This window comes from Bacillus rossius, chromosome 2 (genome assembly GCF_032445375.1).
Source record: "Bacillus rossius redtenbacheri isolate Brsri chromosome 2, Brsri_v3, whole genome shotgun sequence".
Lineage (NCBI taxonomy): Eukaryota > Metazoa > Arthropoda > Insecta > Phasmatodea > Bacillidae > Bacillus > Bacillus rossius.
The window spans coordinates 3,199,126-3,222,938 of NC_086331.1; the positions used below are offsets into that span (position 1 = coordinate 3,199,126).

Genomic DNA, 23,813 nt, shown 5'->3' on the forward strand with positions numbered 1-23,813 from the left:
TCAAGTATTTATTCTTTTATTTTTAAAATAAAACTGATTAAATTTTATTCATAAAGTATGCAACCATTTCATCAATGTTTTGTTATGACGTTGTCACGTTAAACTATCGTCCGTAAGCCGACTTTACAGACAACCAATTTTTTTTATCTATAGTTTTGTATCGCCTCCCCCGGAGAATTCTACAGGTTCGTTGAACGGAAGCCGGTTGGTTGCATGCAGGTAAGAGCAGAAGGTCCCCAGCGGCCGAAGACTTGCGCGCTACTCGGACGTTCGTTCCGCGCGCTAAAAACGTCACGCGCGCCTCCAGCGGTAGTTACGCGAGCTATTGATTTATTTCTTGCGTTGGCAAGCGTGCGCTACCCCTCCCGCCCCGCTGCCCCCTCCCCCTGGACAGACGCTGACGGCGGGTGCACGCGTGGCCTCAGGGGGTGAGATCAACTACTCGCTTTTTACCCCTGGGGGGAGGGGAGCGAGACACGCCTGGAGGGGGGAGGAGGAGGTGGCATGGCGCGGAGGGAGGGGGAAGAGAGAGCGAGTGTGTGTGCGGTTGTTGATTGTAGAGCTGCGCCCAGCCCTCCTGTATACAGAGAATAGATGAATTGTAAACAGAGAGCGGGCTAGCTGGCAGCTGTTGGGCTTCGCTCGGCTCGCCTCGCCTGTCGCCGCGTGTGCGTTAGTTAGTCTGCAGTGGACGCGCGGAGGAGACGCCACGTCTTGTCGCGGGTGCGTGCTGCGTGCTGCGTGTGCGCGGGAGTGCGTGCTGCGTGTGACGCGTCTGTCTTCGCCCGGCGCCTGCTGACCCGCGGGTGAGTTATTCTTCTCTCTCTCTCTTCCTCCTGGTCTTCGCTCTGTTCCTTCCTTCGGCGTCGGTTACGCGCATGCGTCTTGCGTCCCGCACCCCCTCCCCACACCCCTCTGCGGGAGTCAACGTGTTACGTCTGTAAAAGAACTACTTCGTTTCATTGTCCACAACAATGCCTTTTGTTCTTCTATTTGAGAAATAGAATGTTAGTGGTTTGAAAATAATTAAACCTAACGTGCTGACATGCACTCGTTGCGCCTTTCTTTCTCCAGCTTCGTTGTAAACACTTGCCTTGGCACATTTTCTCATCTCCCACCCCTTTTCCCAAAAAAAAAAAAAAAGGTCGAGCTTGAAATGTTAAAGCGTATTAGATTCTGTCGTGGGGTGTTAAGTAAAAACAGCTACCCTTTCCCGATGTTGACTTTCACGGGGTTGTAACAAGGGTGCCAACATATCTAACTATGCCAAATGAAGTGGAGTTACGAAACTAGTAGGTACTCTATACGATTTGTACGATTAAAAAAAAAAAGGAAATGAAAGCAATGTGTTTAATATTAAACTTAATGATACATTGTGTGCTAGAGTAATAAATAATTTGAAAATAACGTTTCTGCCTACAAAATCGTTGAGAGTTTTAAGTGCCAGAGTTTGTTTTGATCCTGCTATGTTGCGTAAGGTCACGCAATATAAAAAAAAAAAATATCCTGCTTTTGGTTTCAGTGGTGCCAATTATGAAAATCAGTGGTACATATTTTTAAACTTGGCACAAACAAACCCTTTGTTCAAATCTATCCTTTTTTATAATTATGAAAATGTGAAAACGTTAATTTTTCAAATCATGGAATGCTATAACCCGCTCTCTGGACTTAATATGAATGTATAGCACTACTGTAGCTTATCATTGACTAAGTCCTGCAGAGACGCGGTGTCTCGCGCATAGAGGTGATTCAGCATTCTATGCCCCAGCCAATGTCACCCTTATAACTCCCATGCCTCGGTAGGTACCTATGACTCAAGAAACTCTTAGCACCCCAAAATTTCTCGTAATGTAAATTAAGTTAAAATTTTCTTGAGGTGGCATCATATAGTAGACAAAAGTACCTAGAATTTGGAGGGATTTAATACTATAACAAATTGGCACTATTTAAAATATTTTCTTAAACTATCTATATAGTTATACAGTGTGGTAATAGCGAAAATATAGTAATATCAAAAAAATCTACTTATGGTTCTGAGATTCCGTATCATTAAAAATCGATGGTTGAGACACCGGTTGAAGACCATTTCATCTACATCAAAAAACCGTGTTCATGACAAATTGCAGCAACCGGACAAGTATCTTGAATACTATAAGTGTTTGCTAAATACAACTTCATATCTGTTAATTTTTTTATGCCTATCAGTGATTCAAATATACATATCACAATCGCGTATTTTTTGTGGATAAAATGCACGCTGAAAATGTTTTGAACAGCGGAATATTCAAGTCAGAATAAACTACATTTGCTTCTGTGGGGATTAGTTTCAAAATTTTGCTTTCAAATTTTGCATCACAAAACGTCATGGGCACGTAGAGATCACAGAACTCGTCCTTTTTTTATTTTTTTGTCTTGTCCAGTTTCGAATAGCTTTTTGATATGTTACTTGTTCTTACATAACATGTGCGATACTCAGGGTATTTTTACTTTTTTTAAGCATGCATTTTCGCGAAAGGCTTGTACGGTCTTCAGGTACCAAGTACAAGTCTTCGCCACTTGCCGCATGAAGTGAAACGTCACCGCCGTAAGTCCCATATTTGCACGTAGCTCGACTTGAAGACTGGGCCGTCAACACCTCGCTCGTAGGTGCGACTGGGCGATTGAAGCGCGTGGCAGAGTGGCCCTTATCGCTGTCTGGACATACACCAAGGACAGTCTGTTCGTCTTGTCGCCTACGAGCGCTGACTTTTTAGTACAATCGTTGAAATGTTTGTGACACAGGCCAATGGATAATGCTTGCGTGGGTTTTGAAGATACACAATTGCAATGTTTTAACATGCCCATGTCGAAGGGCTGCGGATGAATATTACCAAGCGACAGTTTATCTTGAAAGTCTCGTTGTCTGGACCTGTTTCCGTATCGCACGAGAACAGATTGCGAATAAGTACAGTTGTTTCCAGTAAAAAGTAAGAATTTCTAATAGCGACCCTCTTGTGCAGTAGCGTGTAGTTTTTTTTCGAAAGAGGTGGGGGGGGAGGGGTGTTTGTAGGGGTGGATCTACAGGGGTAAGTTGGGGTGGGGAAGGGGTAGTCCCTTTCTTTGTAAACAACGCGTTTGAAAAAAAGCGCGCTCTCTCTCTCTCTCGTTATCGAATAGTGCCCCTACGTGAGTTTCGTGTACTTTGCAACTGCAAGACTTAACGATCCCCCCTCCAACACTGTGTTCGTCTGTGCCGCCATCTTGGTGTTGTCTAGAAAATGTTTTTTTTTTTTTTTTTCATTATCGTTGAGTTCGTCTGTTTGTCACTGTTTTGTACAATGTTGTTTGTCTGAATGTTTTATTTTTGATACAACTGCTCTGTGTTCGTCTGTGCCGTGGTATTTTTTCAAACTAATTCCTTCGTATGAATTCTCTGTGCTGTCCATGCATTCACACATTTAATATTGGCTGTTTTGGGTTGTTTTTGTGTGAACTACTGCATTCGTCTTTCCTGTCCATTGTTGTGGTTTCTATATGACATAAGTGAAAACCAGCAATGACTCATTTCCATAAAATCTTTTAAAACAACATTTATGTTTTAAAAATTTTTAAACAAAAGTGTTACAAAAACTATTATAATTACTCCCCAAACAGGCGTTTGCTTATGGTAATTAATTCAACCAAAATATTAAATGTTATCGTATCGTCCCTGTGTGTTCAGAGAAACGCGTCATACAAAGAAAGTATAGAACACACGGAATATTTTGAAGATATTTTAGGCCAATAGACTTTGCGACTAGCAGTACTACCTAAATAAAAACAGCAATAACAAAGTTATTTGCTAGGGCTTTTTTTTCCTCATTAGAATTGGATTTCCAAATAACTGTTAAAAAAATCTACTACCTTTACTTCAGAAAAGTAATTTTTTTATTATTCTTAACCACAAACAGCAAACCACTGAAATCTGCCGCATACAAAAAAAATGCCCATGAATGTATTTTTATTTTCCAATAGTTTAAAATGTTTTAAAAATTCTATTATATACCTTTTATCCAGCATCGTAGTCAACGTCACCATTACTTAATTCTCGTTTCAACACTTAAATCTCTACTGATAAGAGAACGTAGGCACCGTATTTCCACGATATACAATTTTTTTTTTTTTTAGTAGTAAATTATGAAAAGAAGTAAGTTGATGATTCTTGAAAGTTTGCACCAGGCTCGCACAGGACTATACGCACAAAAGGGAAGCACCTTCGTGGCTGTTGTTTGTCCCGATGACGTGGCAGCTTCTCGATGAAGTGACGTTTTCGCGGTACTGTCGCCTCGCCGCTCGTAGAACATGGTTTTCCCGGCGGATGTTTTTTAAAATCATCTTTACGGCTTCCCACAGATCGGGCGAGAGCACAAACAAAAAGCGTCAACACCCACTGTTTGTACCGCACGAACCTTTTCACAGCCATGCGTTCAAACCCAATAAGTGAAGGCTCTTTTTTTTTTTTTTTTTTTTACCGCAGACCAATGTGTCTCTCGTGACTACGAATCAACGTAAGTAATAATTTCCTGGTGCGATTTCATTCGAGACGCGGTTTTTTTATTAAATAAAATTTTGATTTAATTATATATTGCATATTAATTCTAATAAATAAAACTACTTTACCACTACCATAAATAATTTAATTGAAATTTATTTTGACGGAAATAAAATTAAATTTTGCTACTATTCTATGAACTGTATACTATTTACCATTGTAAAGTAATTTTTATTGAGGTTTCATAACCTTTAAACTTTTTTTGTGTGACACGTATTTTATGTGGCAACACATTACTTATTCTGTAAATACGGAATACATGCAAATAAAAGCTAGCTTTCAGCGTGATTCAATACTAATTTTCTTAACAGTTTAGTTGCAAAATAATGATTTTCTCAAGTTTCATTCTTTACACAATAAAATGCTCTCATGGTCACCATAATTAAGTGCGGGGAAATTTAGCATTAAATCACTTTTTGTTATATTAATTTCTTGTCATTACTTTCAGTTGAGGGACTTTCCCAGTAAAATCATTGTAATAGCGCTCTTACATTTATTATATTTCTCAACAGGTATGAGCTAATTATATAATAGCGGTGAAAAGTTTCGCAAGTGCTGATAATTATATCTTTTGTGGACATTTACAGCTTCAAAAAAAATGGTCTGGGCAAATACGTATGTATAGAGACCATTTATGATGCTCTAATACCTGCAGGAGAAATTTTGGAATAAATTTCCGTGAACATCCCTAAAATAAATCAAAACTTACATGTAGTATTTTAAATTATATTGGTTATTATATTTCTGGATTTTTTTGCAAATGGTTTTAAATGAATTCGTAAAATAACCATATTTATTTGTTAATAAACATTTTTTTTAGGAAACAAGTAATTATTCAATGCTTTTTTATGAACGTACCGGAAAATTAGTATGTCAGTCCTAATATTCACTGAAAGCATTCAATCATGTGGTATACAGTTTTCCGTTAACTGTTCGTAGGTAGCCTTCCTCTTTAAACACTTTATTTTAAATTAGATTTTTTCCTGTACCGTTGAAACCTGTTTCAAGGTTTTTGAAAACTTAATTTTTTATTAATTTATAAATGCTTATTAAAAAACTTTTTAAGGACAAAGGCTGCAAATAATGGTTAAATTTCCCGCCTAGTCAGGGGTGCATTTGTGTTGGTGAGCCGGGATGATAAGGATGACGCTCGTTGGTGCTTCTAGCGTGAAATCGCCTCTAATCGCACGGCTCTGAACTGGCGCGCAGTCTTCTCGTCGTGCATAGGGCAGCTATGAAATTTGAGCGGTAACCATAACATAAGATGGCGGATAAAAATTATAAAGGTGTAATGAAAAGCCATTGACTGCTTTCAAGAATCTTCACCGGGCATTTAATGCCTAAACGTTACTCTGAAAACAAGCTTCATAGCCATTTTTTGTCAAATAAAAATACAGCTTAAATACGAAAAACTGAAACAGAACTACTATTTCGCCCTCATTGTGTTCTTATTCGCTTTTCGTAAACACACCCCACTCGGATATCTTGGGCAGTTTAATCACGTGGTTTCTTCTGAAGCACTACACCGTGTTTATGTATGCCTAGGTAGGCAAGGTCTTAATCCAAAACTGTACACCACATACTTCATACTTTCACTAGGTGGTATGACTGACACATAAATTTGCCTTTCATTTCATTAAAAAATGCATGAACTTGTTTAGTAAAAGACAGGGTTCTTATGCCAACTTAATATCTTTTAAAAGTCCTTAATTTGTCTGTAATTGAATAAGGGGCCTTAAAAATCCTTAAATATCACTTATTATCCCCTTGAAAACTCCTCAGTAAAGACTGATAGGGATAAATAAGGGTGTTGACACTGTTTGATAAAGGGATAAATGCGGGTACGTATTTAAATGTACTTTCGTTTCCCGCTTGACAGCAAACAACGCATGAGCAGTACAATTAGCGAAATTCGGCCCACGTGGTTAGATTTCATGTACAAAAAAAAGTTTTCAATTTGGTTTTTTATAATCAGCATCTCACCTTTAAACTAAAAAAAAAAAATGTGTGTATTACTGTCTTGGATCGAATTAAATGTTAATGGTGTAAATTTCAGATACTGGCCAATATGGGCATATCTTTAAGAATTTAAATAACAAAAAAAAATTTTTTTTGTGCATTAAATATTTATTTAACACTGCTTTCTGTATTACAAATGGTTCTCTACCTCTATATAGGGTAAAGGGGTCCTTGGATGAGCCCAAGAGGGTGTTAAGGCGACTGCCGCCATGTAGCGAGAGGTAGCGCACAGCCTGAACCCGGCCACGCAGCGCCGGAGGGGAAGTGAAGGAGGGGACAAGAGCGTCAACAACGCCGAGTGCAACAACACGAGGATCACGGGAGGAGGGGGAGACTGCGAAACAGCTGCCTTTCCCCTCACTCACCCCCTCCCGCGTCCACGTACTCACCCCTTCCACAGGGGCTGACGCGTCTGGCGAGTACAGTCGGTGCCTGGTGCTTTGTCTCACGTGGGCTGCGTAACCAGGGGTGCGCTCAGATCGCATGATTGTGGGGGGGGGGGGGAGGGGGTGTTATATCTCTCCCCCCACTGTTCGCTCCTGTGCGCAACATTTCTGCCGCTGTTGTTCTCCGTCAGCAGTGTTTGCGAAACAACCTCGTGTGATCGCTTTGCCAGTGACAGTTGGTACCACTGGCTCGGCTTTTCGCGAGGACTGTTAGGTTCAAGACAAGTAACACGAGACAGGCTCTAGCAATTAGAAACAGCTCGTTTGCGTGCGTTGTACCAGTGGTATTCCCCCTCCTCCCTACAAACACACACACCAAGACATCAAGGTTACCTGTGTTTAATGCTCGGTTTCGCGCTCTTTGTTTTTTTTTTTTTTAATTTTTTCGTCATTAATTTCAACTCTGTACCTCCTTTGCATTTGTAATTTTGTCAGAAATGCTTTTAAAATATATTCACTTAGTGTAAATAATGGGTGTAAGTGATAATAATTTCGAACACTTGCACCACAGTTTTTAGAGCCATTATATAACACTAAATATATATTTATATAAGTTGACAATATGTGTATCGAGTGACAATTAAAAAAAAACTTAAATAAAAGTGAAATCGAAAGAATTAAACAAATCAACATGACGCATGAGATCGAATCTTACTATTCCCATATCGAGTGAGAAGAACATCGTGTTTTATTTAAAGAATTACTCGAATACTATATGTTAGATACGGTAACGAATTTGTTTCGCGCGAGTAAAATAATGGAATTTTTTCATTGCACTTAAAACTTATTGCATTGTAACGAACGCGTGCCAGGTAGTTGAGCCTGGCGGCCCCGCACGGCTACTGACGTCACGCGCGCATACCTTCGGGGATTAGGGCGGCCCTGCCTCGCCACCCCCCTGCCCGCGCGTCCTCCTTCGGCGCTGTCGTCTACCCCTCAGCGGTCTGGTAACTCCGCGGGCTTACAGAGGCCGCCGCGTGAAGGGATGACGCGACACGTCACAACCACTCCAGAGAGTTCCAGAAAGACGGCCAACTGGTATAAAAGAAGCGACGCCTCCGCGGCAGATCCGAAAGGAGTTGAGAAGAGTGACGTGCGAGTCCAGTGAGGAGGATGAGAGGGGCAGCTGAATTGTTGCCCCTTGGAAGGGCAGCCCATCAGGATTTTTCTGACAGTGGTGTTTTTGTAAGGTCTGAATTGTTGCCCCTTGGAAGGGCAGCCCATCAGGATTTTTCTGACAGTGGTGTTTTTGTAAGGTCTGAATTGTTGCCCCTTGGATGGGCAGCCCTTCAGGATTTTTCTGACAGTGGTTAGGTTAGGTTAGGTTTGGTTAGGTTAGGTTAGGTTACGTCACTTTTCAAACTAACCACTGTCAGAAAAATCGTGAAGGGGCAACAATTCAGACAACCTTTCAAAAACACTACTGTCAGAAAAATCCTGAAGGGCTGCCCTTCAAAGGGGCAGCATTTCAGTCGCCCCGGATGAGAGACCCTCCTTGGAGCGACGGGATCGTGAGAGTGCGACTGAGTGGCGCGAGGCTGTGAGTGGACAGGCGCGAGGTGAGGGGCGAACCACTGTGGGCCTAGCTCCAGTGAGGAGTGCGAACTGTGGACTGGACAGATACCTAGTGATTTGTGAACAGACATTAAGTGTGGGGATCTAATTGGTATTGTGAATACTGGTGCAAATAAAACCGTATAAAATTACGACCCCGTTTCCCCCCACTCGTTTAAATATTGATTGCAGTGACAATTTTTGTTTAACAATGGAACATCCAAAGTTGCGCTTGATTTTCAGTTTATTGGAAAGAAGCTAATAAAATAAATATACAGCTTATCAGGCCACAGTGTTCTAGACAGATTCGTGTGAAATACGAGTGTGGTTACAGTTTTGTTCAGGTGACTTACCGGAAACCATTCGTAAGTTTCATGCTAGAGCCTGCCCAGCCTAGGTGTTCTTGTACATGCGTACACACAGAATACACACTTCATATATTCTGAATTTATACTCTGGCCACATTTCGTAGTACAATTTTAAGTTCTCGTTAACGTATCAACTACTGATCGCAACCACAAACGTATAACTGAAAGTTCTTGAAAAACCCGTGGAGTTTGGTGCATGGTTGAGGTTCACTCGTACATGAAATTAAAATAAAAGAATGCTAAGTTCTTGAAGTATTGAAACTCATGATTTTCATCAACATAAATATGCTACAACACACATTCTTACTTATAATCTCCTCATCGTACCAAAAATTACCACGAGAGTTTGCGTTATATATTAACCCTGGGAGCACTCCTGTGTTCTACACTGGCACTGGTATTTTTTTGCCTCTAACCTTAAAAAAAACACCCCCCCCCCCCTAGCTCCATTAAATAAAAAAGTAAATATTAAAAATTTATTTTAATGATCCAATTACATGTCAACATATAAACATAAGTACTATTTTTTTTTGTATTTAGTGCAACGAATTGAATTAGTTTTTATTTATATCCACGTTAATTTATTCATTATTCGTTGTGGTGATTTTAACTCAAATGAAACGTTTTTTTTTTTTTTTTTTTGCTATGTAAGATAATCCGGCAACTAATGAAACCACAGGAATGGAGAGGGAAAACAGACGTGTCTTCAACATACCGCAAGGCGAGGAAATCTTGTCAACTCGCTCCATGTAATCGACTTTTTACCCACTTCCTCATTGTTCGTGGATACACATGCTTTCTTCCCTTCACCAATCAGAGATCTTGTGAAGAACACGTGTTCCGCGTACCTTATTTTAATGATTCGTGCAGCGGGATTTTCCAAAAAAAGATTCAAATGAGTGTCCTTTATGGCTGGTGTTTATTTAAGTTAAATCCTGCTGGGTAACTCGTAGAGAAACGATCCTTTTCGTATCGTGGTCTGATCGTACTAATTTCTGCTTTTTTCCGTTTATCCTCGACATCAGCCTCAAGCCTAATAGTCCATGTGCGATATCTTGCCTGTAATTTCCGTGCGTTATACCTCCATAACTTGAAGTAAGGCCAAAATAAACCGGACCTTAAGGGGCCCGCCTCGTCAGGGGTGTATGTGTGTCAGTGAGGCGGGATGATAAGCGCGACGCTCGCTGGTGCTTCTAGCGCGGTGTCTCCTCTGGACTGGCGCGCAGTCTTCTCCCAGTGCATATGAGCGGTGACCGTGACATTATATGGCCGATAAATGAAGATAAAGGTGTTATGCAAGTCCCTTTAAGTGCTTTCAAGAATCTGTACTGATTGTTTTATGCCTAAAAATTACTCTGAAAACACGCGTTTTAGCCATTTTAACGCGTCTAAAAATACAGTTTAAAAACTTAATACGAAATTAAAAGTACTTTTCGGCCCTCAGCGAACTCTTAAATGCTATTCGTAAACATACCCCACTCGGATATCTTGAGCAGTTTTGAAATCGCGTTGTTTTTCCTGAAGCTCTGCACACCGCATGTGTGCCCAGGTAGGCGGGGCCCTTAAGTATAGTGCATTATTTGTTGTCTGAACCACTAGAAATTTTGTTTGAAAGCGAGCCGTGGAAGGGAATAGGCGTGCCGTTGTTGTGTTTGACGGCCGTCTATTAGCGCCTCCAGAGACACTCCGTGGTAGTTCTCACGCGCCGCCGCTGAAGCCCTGGGAACACTCACTATCGCCCTGGGCAACCTTCAGGCGTCCAAACTGCTGCATCGGCTGCGACAAATAAAGCGTATTTCTTGCGTGTGTGTGCTATCTGAGAGAAAGGTTTGTTTGCCTCAACAAAATATTTGTTTATAATTGGCGAAATAAATATAGTTTGTTAATTCAAACAAATGTTTTGTAGTAGGCAAGATTCTGTTGACCCAACAAAATGATTTTGTGCAACTCAAATGTATATTTGGTTAAATGCAACAAATTATTTAATGTTACTTACCGAGTTTGGTTAAACCAACAAAATATTTTGTTCCACCAAGTAAATATTTGTTTCGCCATATATAAACAAATATTTGTTTGATTCAAACAAACCTTTTTCTCTGTGTATTAGCGATGCATGGTGACGTTTCAGAAAACCGCGTAACAAATTAACAAAAAAAAAAAATATAACGTTTCGGTTTGATTACTATTTTGGCTTTCATGCAATTACGCAAAATAAATTAAATACTTATTTAGTTAATGCTGTTTCTGTATAGCTCGACTTCTTCAGTGCTATAACTGTGACGGCGTCGAGGTGTCCCCTTTCGTATAAAAACTATTTCTTCCAAATATAGCAAAATATTTATTTCCTGCTTTTTTAGGGGAAGGTATATTATTCTAAGATTATGTAAACGGTAAATTTAAACAAAAAAATGATAACTGCTAGTATTTTCCCCCTCTTTTACCTGGTTTTATTTGACATTAATTCTTTGCGCTTGCTGTACTTTGGCTTGTGACACAAACTCTACTTTCAAACAGTAATAATTAACTCCATCATAAGGATTATTTCTGCACCACTTTAATGTAAATGCTATCTTGTTTGTACTGCCTACACATGGCGAGAGAAAAAAAAAAAAGTATATTCGCAGCAATATAAATTTAGAGTGGTTCATATAAAACATGTTTTTTTTTTTTTGTTGTTTGTGATATGTTTCAAGGGAACTTTATTTCACTGTTTGCGCAGTTTGTTCCATTTTTGGCTGCCGAAGGCCTTGCTTTGCTAGGGAACAGTTACGTCGTGTTCAACACCATCCTGCCAGTCGGAACGGCGGGGGAAAAGCTACGGCGCTCCGAAGAAACGTCTTTGACGCGAACAGTTTTTGTTTTTCCCCTCGCGGAACGCAGGCGTGTTGGCGGTGGCGAAGGACGATGATGGAGGTCGCATGGTGGCAGCGCCGCGCGAATTATGCACGCCGCCCCTCTCCCAGGGCCAATCCGAGCTCCGCATCGCCGAACTTGGTCCTCGCAGGCCGTCGTAAAGCAGCCCCTTCGCCGGAGTTCCCCGGATTCCGCCCCCCGTGCTTGTCCCGGATCTTGTTCGTCGGCGAGCTGGGGCACTCTGGATTCGACCCTCCAACTGTAGCTGCCTTGTCTTGTGTCGCAGAACTTGTGTGCCTAGTCGGCTGTGGCAGGCCACACAAGCCAGTTGTTTTCTCTGGCAGACGGTAGCTGCACCGGGCTTATCTGACAAGCGTTCAGATTCTTTCGCGAGCAGTTATTACAATCCTGCATGTTAGTGAAAACAGTTATGAAGTACCTCCAACCTGGATTTCTGCTGCTCTCGGTTCAACTTTTGGGAAGGTTGCGGATACAGATTTCGGTTCCTACGTGTTTTTTTTTCTCTCAGTGAAGTTCATAACGTGATGCATATAGGATATTAGTGAATTTGTTTTCTTTTTACGTCGTTACACACAACATCAAACCATCGTGGAAAGTTGTCGGCGGTGTTGGAGAGGGGGGGGGGGGTGTTGGGAGGGAAATGATTGAATGATTTTGATTTAATATAAATGGGTGCCCTCTATTTTACTTCCATGGCATTTTCACAACTAATACGAATTTAGGTGTTACCTTTGTCCCACGCCTGTATTTTGAGAGAAAAAGGAAAGGCGTCGTGTAAAAACAAATTAGCGTAAACTAGGAAACCGGAAATGATACGACTTCCCTGTGCACTGTTGCAACCAAAATGGCAGATTAAAAACCTCCTTTTTAAAAGTCATCGCGTCAAACGGAGGTCCACCCCTCCTTGCCACGTTGCTAGGTCACGTGGGACATTCACCCTTTTACGTCGTTGGGTCGAACTGAGAGGTGGAACAGCTGAGGACTGAATTGTTTGCGGGAATCAGGAGCACCCGGAGAAAAACCCTCGTCTGGCAACAACAATTGCCCCATTTTCCACTTGGTAACCTCACCCGAGACGAGACGTGCGCCCTATTTAATTCAACTGAAAGTCTACAAGTTAACAAGTCAACAATTGCTAAACTGAACTGTTTCTGAATGAAAGTTGTTTGACTTCATAAATCTGACGCATTGATAAAGCTGAATTACAAGTCTAAATGTCAGCTTTTATTATTTGTCTTAGGAGGTAACTTCGTATTGAGACCCAAAATGTTAAATTTGAATAATGAGCTAAAAGAAGATCAAAATACATAAACGGTCAGTGCTTCAGAAAATTAAAGAGCACAAAGATGTTTTGGAAAATTATCTAGAGTAGCGAATTTTCCTAGAAATGCAGAGTAACTATGTTTATTTAAAAGTTATAATTAGTTTTGAATATTCTTTGAATTAAATACTTAATTTTTAACTTATTAACATATTTTTTATTTGCGTTAACGTTTCAGGTGTAATGTTGGTTAATTTATATTTTAATATTTTAGAATCTCTTAAGTATTGAAAAAAAAGAGTTTTTCAGGGCAATAAAGAACATAAGTAGGTTAAAAAAATATACACTAATAACTGATTTATCTTGAAAAAGTCGTGATTTTAAGAAATTACTCGTATTGTACTATATATTTGTTTAAATGGAATGCTAATTATATGTGCCTAATTGAGGATGGATGTGAGTGGATAGTAAAAAAATATAGTAAATTTGTAATTTGGGATGTTAACCGAAAAAATACCGAAAGGGATTATTTACGATGTGTTGAATGTTTTAGTTGATGTAATATATTTTACGACAGTCTTTCAAATGCAATCAAAATCATTCGGAACCTCGTGTTATTTAAAACAAATTTTCACAAAGTACATTTTAATCTTGTGTCTGAGATGCGTGGTCTTAGTAACACAATTCAATTCCATAGTCATCGTTGTAATCAATATTACAATAGTTACAATTGTAAAATATTTTACTTGGATGTTAAGACTATAAGAAATGTTTTTTACATTCTATAATCCCATGTAGGTTCAAATAAACCATAAGAAACTCAAGTGAAATATTAAAAACTAAAAAAAAAAGCTTGTGACTTGTAAATATGCATTTGTGATTGTAGTTGATTACTTGCAGGTTTATGAAACCAATTTCTTGCGGTTTTCCTGAGCTGCAAGAGAATATATTTGCGACTTGTAGACTTGTAGCGGTATGAAATTGGGATAAAAAGAGCGCGACATCTATTTAAGAATATATGTAGATGGTCAATCATATAATGATCTACTATTAAGTTTACTAACTCTAGACTGTGATGTTTCAAACTGTTTTTATAGCATAAAATAAATTATTAGTCTGCTACTGTAGTGAAGCTAAGACGAGTATTCCATAAATTTGTTTCCGATGAATGTGAATTCGCTGTCATTCAGAAAAAAAAAGTCCATTCCATCATCGATTTTAGTTTTACCAACTAAACCATTATGATTTCACATAATTCAAACGAAGCATTTCTTATTGTGTCTTTACTCGATTATCGCAGATTTAGAACAATGCCAGTAATTCCAACATTGATAACTGTATGCATTAAACTGTTGTGGAGTCCCTGTAAGTCAAATATATCAGTAAAAATATCATTTCCGTCAAAAAATAATAATACGATGTTAACAGTAAAGTATAAATTATGAAAAAAAAATATTTATAGACTATTACTACCAGCTGAAAAATGACATTTGGCTGCCCTTCACCGTTTGTTTCACTTACTGAAACAATTCTCCAGCTCACAGTATACTGAACGTTAATTAACTTTTGTGTACTAAGATGTTGCTAATAAAGAAGAAGGTGGATTCAATAGTCTCACATTGATGCTAGGACCGAGGGAAATAAGGAATCTTGATAAATTCAGCACTTTTAACGTGTACTTAGAGATATTTGTACAAAAAAATAAATTCCAGACAGGCCTATTATGTACTGAGTCAGTGGCACGAAAAGCATCGAGGTCTTGCCCTGAATCATTTACGACTGAAGACCAAGTCTACACCTGCGGAAACACAACACATTTAGTTTCCGTCGCGGCTGAGTGAAAACTCATCAGTGCGAACCTTTTTTTTTTTTTTTAATTTGAAATGAATATACGTTCACGCATGTTCTCGTCCAAGGTAACTTCAGAACGGATGTGATGGTGATATTCATCTCTATTCACAGGGCTTCAAAATTTTTCCAACTGTGCCTGCAGGTTTGTGGGTTTCATGGGAGACGAAATGCGCACCTTTTAATACACGATATGTGATGCCGGACGAAAAATAATTTCTGAAATAAAAATTCTGGTAATTTTACGCTGTATACGAAAGAATTTTATATTCCTTTTTATGGAATTTTTTTTTTTAGTATATTGTAACATACGAACAAGTTTTTTCCGTAATGAATGGTTTGTTTTACAGCTAGGCCACACAGTATTCCACAATCTTTGAGAAAAAGGTGGTAAATGGCTGGCTAGCCTTGTTATTTGGAAAACCAAGTAAATCATTTTATTTAGTAAATGTATTTGTGAGACAATCGGTAAAATACTTGCACCCGTTCATGAGATTGACAATAAGAGTCGAACTCATTATCACATACTGCGAATATTTTAGTGATGGACATGGACTTCAGGTTACTTTAATTTTTCATTCTAGCATTCATTATCATACTGTACTAGTACTTTTCAGCGAATAAGTTCGTTCCGCACTTAATTACGCTAATGAAAAAGAACCTTGTTTTTTTAAAGAGAACGCCCATGAATCACCTACAGATAATTACGATAATTTTTTTAATCAAAATATAACGAAGAGACAACGTTGTTTTGTAAACTATTTTGGGTAAAAATTTGCGCCATGAATAGACACCTCTGGCTACAAGCAGGAAATAAACACTGAGGTAAGTGTGATTTTATCTTTCCCTTCTCATAGTGTTTGTAGTTATTAAAAAGGACATAATTACAATTCTTTATTTGAAGTTTCTGTGCAGTGCCCTTGCAATATATCTATTGAGAATTTTGACACATATGACACTTATCGTGATTTTACTGCCGTGTCGTCATAAGAAGGTCCTGGTTTTGTACATCATTCGCTTTCTTGATTAATAACGTCTTTATTTTTTCAATTAATCGCAGTCAAATATATACCTTCATTCATCGTTCCAGCTTCAATTCTAGGCTTTCTGTATGTGTCAAGTTATTCTAAATTACAGGCGGATTTTTTTTAGTAACGTTTTTTGAGCGCCAATTTACTAAGAATGAATGCTTTGAGATATTTTTTATAAACAAATATAAGCGTTTTAAAATTATGCTTGTATGTAATGAAATGTAAGAGAACATCATTTGAACGGTGCTTGTTTGTAGCTTACAAATGAACGTGCAGAAACTAAGAATATGTTCGTTTTTAACAGTTTCTTATCCAGTATCTAAATGGGTTGCTGCCAGGTTTTTTTCTCACTTTGTTTGAAATATCTTCGTGAACAACCTCACAACTTCATAATTTGCGAAATATTTAACTTTTAAAAGACGTGTATCATAGTTTTCAAAGTATTTTTCCTTTTTTTTTTTTTTTGATACCTGTTTTAAACTTGGCATTTGGAAGTATAAATCTAAGTATTTGTTATTTATTGTTGACTGTCTATTAGTGTTAAAATTCACACTTTCACAAACAACTAGTTTTGTCGCGAGATTACTGCCAAAGTACTTCGTACTTACCACAGAATATTTGACATCTCTTACTCCCGTAAAATATTTTGTGTAAATAAACATGTATTTTTTCAATCCAAACCACTTTGAGAAATGTCTAAGCTCATCATAGCATAAACAATAAATTAAGGCCCCTTCTACATAAGAGGGTAAACGGATTATTCCTATTGTTGTTTGTTGTAATCTGCATAGCTTGAAAGTTTCCAATGCATATAAGTGATAAATAATTAATACGCTTGTTTATGTCCACCTTAATGCTTCTTTGGCTCGGTGACTCAGATGAAAGTTATGTAGTTCACGAAGTAAACGTTTTTGTGCTAAGAAAACCCATTTGAGAGATTACTAAGTACATCAAAAGATTATTTTGTGACATTATAGATGGTATCATCTTAAAATTTAAAACCACAAAAAAGTTTTGTCACTAGAAAATGTGTATTTTTGAGTTACGTGGCTTTATTTTTTTTTACCGGAAGCATGTGATTTATGAGTTAAGGCATAATAATTTTCGAGAGCTACTTAGAATTTTTTTTAAGTACAGATGCCAAATTTTCTTAGTTACGAATAATTTGGAGCTAACATGTACGTATAAATGTGATAGTTACATTTTAATTCATCTTTTTTTATTACAAAGACATTTCTCGTTTTGGACTTCGTCGGGTAAGCATCCAATTCAATAGTGTCTGGCAATTGACTTGTAACAATAATCACTATTATTTCGTGGATTCGTGTCACTCCAGACTAGTTTTTAAATTGCATGTGCATAATCAGACATTTTTAGAGTGCTCATTGGTCGAGTACATTAAGGTCACAGTTTTTGTTCTTTGTAAGCTTGCACGTGATTGGGCAACCACTTGTTCTCTAGGGTGTTCCAAGGCACTGCAGTCCAGCTATCGACGCACAGCAGATATACACGTGTTTCAAGTCTACTCTGCTACTCGGTCGAACCCGCGAAGTGGTGCTGGTACTCTGCCGTGTGTCCGTGACTAGAAGCATGGCGGATGCGTCACTATCTACACGCGCGTAAACAAACAGTTGGATTGTAATGGAAAGTCACGATGATAAAAAAAAAACTCGCCACGAGCTTCGCATCGTTTATTTCCGCAAAGCTGGTAACTTTTTTTTTTTATTTTTTCCGGGCACACAGTCAGTTTAGCCATCACTAGAGACCTGTAAAATGTTGCGGCATTATTTTATGGCAGTATAGATTGCAAGGACTTGTACACTTTAAGGACAATAAGCCATGGACAAGCACCTATAAAAACAGCTGACCAAATTACGTTCCACCTGGAGAGAAGGTGAAATGTGGCTGCAGCCAATGATCATGAGTAGGGGCAGGCATTTTTTGCGAAAAGATCTGAACACTTATTAGACTGCAACGAGGTATACCCGCACCTTTGGTTTCTTCCTTGTGATTGGCGACCGTCTGCGAGAGAGGTCGTCGCCTTGTTTCACCGAGCCACTCAGGACGCGTTTACTTCCACACTGAATCACTGTGATTGGTGTCGTTACACTCAATATGTATCTGGGAGAAACTCACCCAATCACGAAACACAGACGATGCTACAGTGTTTTAGCTTTCATCTAGTCTCGAAATCTTTTCGCGAAATCTGCATGCCCCTAATCATGACACATTAGCGGCCCTTATTTAATTAAAAAAAGAATTGGAACATTTAAAATGACTGTTCCTTTAATTGTTTAAACAAGAAACTATTTCTTAATTGTGTGACTTTTGGTGCAAAAAATGCATTTGTGGTACCGCAACAAATAAGAAAAGAGCGGATGTTTGAATTACCATGGAAATTACCCTGCTAGCTTCTTCGTATTTGCTTATTTCCCCGTGAAATCGCATTTTTATTTTTTTGCGCGCGAACTCGGTATCCGCCGCAGAACAGCGGTTCTTCTGCATTAGCAGCGGCGCGAGCACATGCGCTGTTGGAGACGACTTCCTGAGTTGGCGCGCTTCCCGCCTGGAGATGCAGCTCGAATAAACCGAGGCTCTTCGTGGTTCGAGTTATGTGCACTCTTTGTAAACACGCGTTACCACCACCCTTGCTCTGGGTCAGAGATAACAACCCCAGCACCGTGGGGGAGCACACACGGGCCAACATTTCTAAGTGCCGCAGTACTCAACCAACTAGCTCTAGCAGGGGACGCACCAGAACGCCGAAATACCACAACGCTGAACGTACAATAACGCCGAAAACCATAACGCCGCATGCCAAATTGACCGCAACGCTGACAGCTAGAAAACTGCTGTGTACCACAACGCCGAATTACCACAACGCCGAAATACATTAACGCCGAAAAATGTCATTGCAGGACTGCCACAAAAGGTTAGGTTAGGTAAGGTTAGCACACAAATTCATTCAGTTGTTTTTCATTTAGCTCCTGTGCCCCCCCCCCCCCCCCCTTCCCCATGCAACATTTTTCGGCGTTACTGTATTTCGGCGTTGTGGTACACAGAATTTTTCTAGCTGTCGGCGCTGCGGTCAATTTGGCATTCGGCTTTATGGTATTCGGCGTTATTGTACGTTCGGCGCTGCGGTATTTCGGCGTTTTGGAACGACCCGCTCTAGCGTCTAAAAGGGAGCCAGAAAAATTACATCAAACACTAATGGAATTTGAATACATTCAAGCATATAAATATAGGAGTATGGATAGGCGGTATCATACAAAAATACAAAATTATCATTTAAAGATTTTCCATAAAAATAATATCAGCTCTTAAACACCGCTTACAGGGGAAAATACACATGGCCTGGAGTTATTTTTGTAAAACATACACAATAACAGGACTAAACCCAATAAAAATGTATATAAAACATAGCATACAAAATATTCTTCGGACGTGTTTCTTCAAATATTTTTTCTCAAATTAAAAATAAGTTGGTTTCTTAATATTTTATGGGGTTTGATGTTTTGAGGATGTCACGAATTATTTTATAAATTCCAGTTCCCTCATGTGAAGTTAGATGGAAGAGATTTGTGAGTGTGTATACGCTGGCTAACGGTTTTTTTTCAGGAGACAGCAAAAAAAACTTTTCAAAACACACAATTAAATGTATAGATGCATATGCTATACAGACCACGCTGCGAAAGAAAGAGCTGTTAGCAAGTTACAACAATACGCAATTTCACCATGTGAAAATTTATGCAGGATAATACGTGATACGTATTGCAGCGTAGTTTGTGTTAATGTTTTACTTTCTTTTACTTAATTTATGGATGTCAAGTCCTAAAATGATGCTGTAGTAATTTCATGCTGAACAATTTTGCTCCTAGTGCTTGTACGCTTTGTAGTGTTCATAAACTGGCTTGTGTCAGTGCCGGTTGTATAGCATTTTAATTTAAACCAATTATATATTTTACTTTGCTAAATAAATTTAAATATCCCATTGATTAAATATTATATATTGAAGCACAAAGTTTTTTTTCTTGGGGGAAAATTCTCTTTGTTAGATTTAATTAGTAGAAAGTACTGTACGCAGACTTGCAGCACTCTTACTCTTAAGGTAGTTTTTTTTTGTGAGTGGTGTATTGTGCGCAGCGTAAAGTGTATTAATGCTTATCACGGATATGGAAAGTGGATGTTGGGGGGATTGGGGCTTAAGGCAGACTCTGCTCTGGAAGCAGGGGGTCTGCTCAGGGTCCAAGAAGCCGCCATCTGGCTCTTCGTCGCCGAACACACCTCCGGGCAATGTGGCCCTGCTCCCGCGTCCCCTGTGACCTTGACGGTCTCCGCTATTGGCCGTCTGGCGAGGAACTGTCGTCTCTGTCGCCGGCGCGGGGGTGCAACGGAGGTTGTTTTTTTTTTAACGTCTCCCTCCCTGACACATTCCACCCCATTTGTCCGCCACCAAGAGTCGGCAGCTAATTTAACTCGATATTGATTTGATGAGCCGCTCGTTCGAGCCAGCCTTTTTTTTTTTTTTTAAATTTCTCATCCTCCACCTTTTTCTCCCCCCCCCCCCCCCCATAACCCCCAAGCCGCCTGTTCGAGTTACGCTCCGCCGCCCGGCCGCAGAGTAGATATCTGTCCAGAAGCACGACTGATCTCAGCGGTTTTTCTGTGCAGCAGTCGTACTTGAACTAGGGTCACCTGTATTTCGCGAACGCATTTAATGTCAAAGGTCATGTCACAAAACACTGTAGCTGTTTCTCAGAATAATCGGCGGGTCTTAAAGCGCGCAGCGGCGTGGTACCCGCATTCCCATTGGCCTTGCGACTAAACGAGCCCACGAAATTCCCGTCTCCACCAATTGTATTTCTACTACCCATCATGGACATATATCTGATAGGATATTGGTATTTTAATTATATATTTTTTTAACATTAATGGTTTCATAATTTAAACTGTGTGGCTTTGTCCTTCCAGAACAGTACTGGCTACGCTGTGATAAAGTGTTTACAACATCAGTATTCTTACTAAAGAGTAGGCTACATAGTGCTCCAGCTGGAGAAAAAATTTGTGTTCTTTGCGATAATCAAAAACTTTCATGGGGCTGACGGTGAAAATGCACGGTTTGAGTTTAAGCTACCGTGGTTGCCAATGCACTTGCAAAATACGTTGTTTCTGCTGAGTAGGCTAAATGGTGGTTTCTCGTGAAGAGATATGTTTAGGCAATTACTTCAGCAACTGTGAAATATGCAATTCCGGAACCATCTCTGAGTGGTCGGACTGCGACTTCCGGCGGGGTCGAACGCGAACAATTCGCACGCGGGGAACGAGGCGGACGTTTCCGATAGTCGGTGTGTCTTCTGGAGGAGCGCCAGTTTGCCGCCTCACACATTCTCCAGGCTGGCTGGAGCGACAAGTCTGTCTCTACGGGAGATCAACCGGCTTCTATGAGTAGAGACCTGTAAAATTCGCGATTTCAAATCCCTAAAGGATAGACTCCATGTTCCACTATGCACTCGTGCAAATTAAATCTGCTGATTGGTTACCGACTCGTAACACCTGTTGACTGGAATGATCGTGATTCGCTAATTCTTCTGTTAAATATTTTTCATTGGCACAGAGGCCTTCAGATAAACTGTGGCCCAAGCACTGAAGCAAAATAATGTCAAAAGTATTTGGACTCTATCCTATCGCGAAATGAATCCGCGAATTTTACAGGTCTCTACCTATGAGTATGGACCGGAAGAATCGCGGGTTCATTGACCTCCAGGATGGAATCCACAATCCTCCTCACACTCGGGCAAGTAACACTTGTTCCTTTGCTGCTGAGGTTTGAGACGTCTCAACTTGGGTAACTTTTGATTCGTTTACTCCTTTGTTGAATGTCTCCCACTGGCCCACAGTCCTTCAGTCTAACTGCGAGATAATAGCAGAAGCAGCACCAATGCATAAATATTTGAATTTTAGCGTATCACGAAACTAATCCGCGAAAATATTTCGGTCTCTACCAATGATAGCTTGCTAATTGGCAATTAGTAATTGCGTCCATGGAGACTCCGCCCTTGCTGTTAATAACTAGGGTCATGTGATTATTTCCATACCAGATGTGTGTTAAAATTGAATAGCATTGTCTGTGTTTCGTGGTTGACTTTATTTTTTTCAGGTACATGTGTAAGTTCGGCGCACCAATCAGAGACATCCAGTGCGGAAGTAAACGCGTTCTGAATGGCGCGGCCAAATAGGGCAATGGCTTCTCTTGCAAAAGACCACCAATTACTAGTGAACAATCGCTAGCGGAGCTAGCAAGCTAATAAGCGATCAGATTATTTCGCGAAAAATACATGCCCAAAATAATAACTTTAAAATAAAATAAAAAAAATCAAATGTATAGCGTCACTGAATGATGTTTTTCGGTTTAAGAAATATACCACAATAGAATACTAAATTTCAAATACGATGCTTGATAGGCTACCTGTAAAATTCGCTTTATTATCTGATCCCAGGCGAAGCTTCAAAAACCGTGTGCAGAATCAAGTAGTTATCAATAGGGGCATGCAGATTTCGCGAAAAAATTTCGCGATTAGATGAAAGTTAAAACACTGTAGCATCATCTGTGTTCCGTGATTGGGCGAGTTTCTCCCAGGTACATATAAATTGTAACAACACCAATCACAGTGATTCAGTGCGGAAGTAAACGCGTACTGAGTGGCTCGGTAAAAACAAGGCGACGACTTCTCTCTCGCAGACGGCCGCCAATCACAAGGAAGAAACCACAGGGGCGGGTACACCTTTTTTCAGTCTAGTAAGTGTTCAGAACTTTTCGCGCAAAATGCCTACCCCTAGTTATCAAGTGTCCAATGGCTGCAGCCACATGTAGCCCCTCCGTGTAGCTCGTGTTATGGTCAGCTTGGATAAATCGCTCGGAATGCACAAACATTTGCATTCTACGCTGTTGCCGAAGGGAGTCTCTAACCTGGAACGTGTCCATCCAGTGCATGTTTGGGTCCAGAGGTTTTTCATCGCAGAGTCGCTCGTCGCGGCGGGGCGCCTTAATTGTGTTCGCAGGCGGGCAGCCGGCTGTTGTTCGCCGGCCGGGCGCCGCAAACAACAAACAAGCAAACAAACAAGCGAAGGCGGCCGCGCCAAGTCCTGCCTGAACGCAGGCGCAAGGCCTCGCGTGGAGGGGAGGGGAGGAATAAAGAATGCGAGTGGGAAAAGGAAGGGGGATAAACAAAACGACTCGGCAGGGGTGGAAAGCGCTGGGGTGCCCGCTCGAGAGGGAGCGATATTGAGTTTTATGGAGAGAGTCCTCTCCAATGATTATTCAGGATGCTTTTCACTCCATGTAGATAAGGCTGCTCTCTTTCTCGCCGCCGGCAACGCTCGCAATTTATCGCCTTGGCCCCGGATCCCCTCGCTGCAGCCACCTTTCGGGCGCGACTACGGTACACTACGTGCCGACATTAAGAGGATTCATCACGAGCCACCAACTTGCACCCCCCGAAACTCTGCTATCTGGTCTCCGTCGCTCTGTTTCCTCTAATTTTATTTTTTATTTATCCATCGAAGTTCGTGGCACGGCAACGTGAATATTAGTTTCTCTTCACCTTCTGAGCACAGCTAGAAACCAAAAATAAAGTCTCGAAATAATGGGGATAACTGGCAAAAATGTACGAAGATATCTTAGTAAGATCATCGACGAATCCTTTTACGAAGTTAAGTTGACATCATCTAGAAACCATTATTTTTTTCATGGCCCAGGTTTAATTGAACAGATTTTGAGTCATAACTATATATGTTTTTTTCAAACTTACATTGCCTATCTGAATTCCTGAAGTTCAGTCG

The 23,813-nt window shown here is 40.1% G+C and overlaps 1 protein-coding gene across 15 annotated transcripts in view; it reads left to right on the forward strand.

The window, feature by feature from the left end:
* Positions 1-23,813, forward strand: part of LOC134529035 (forkhead box protein P1-like) — a 565,106-nt gene that overhangs the window by 190,076 nt on the left and 351,217 nt on the right. Inside the window, exon 1 of one of the 15 annotated variants that reach the window (XM_063362728.1) lies at positions 544-806. The exons of the other annotated variants lie outside the window; for them this stretch is intronic. The gene's annotated coding sequence lies outside the window, so the exon portion shown is untranslated. Of the gene's footprint in view, positions 1-543; positions 807-23,813 lie in introns of those variants that run through there. 15 annotated transcript variants of the gene reach the window in all.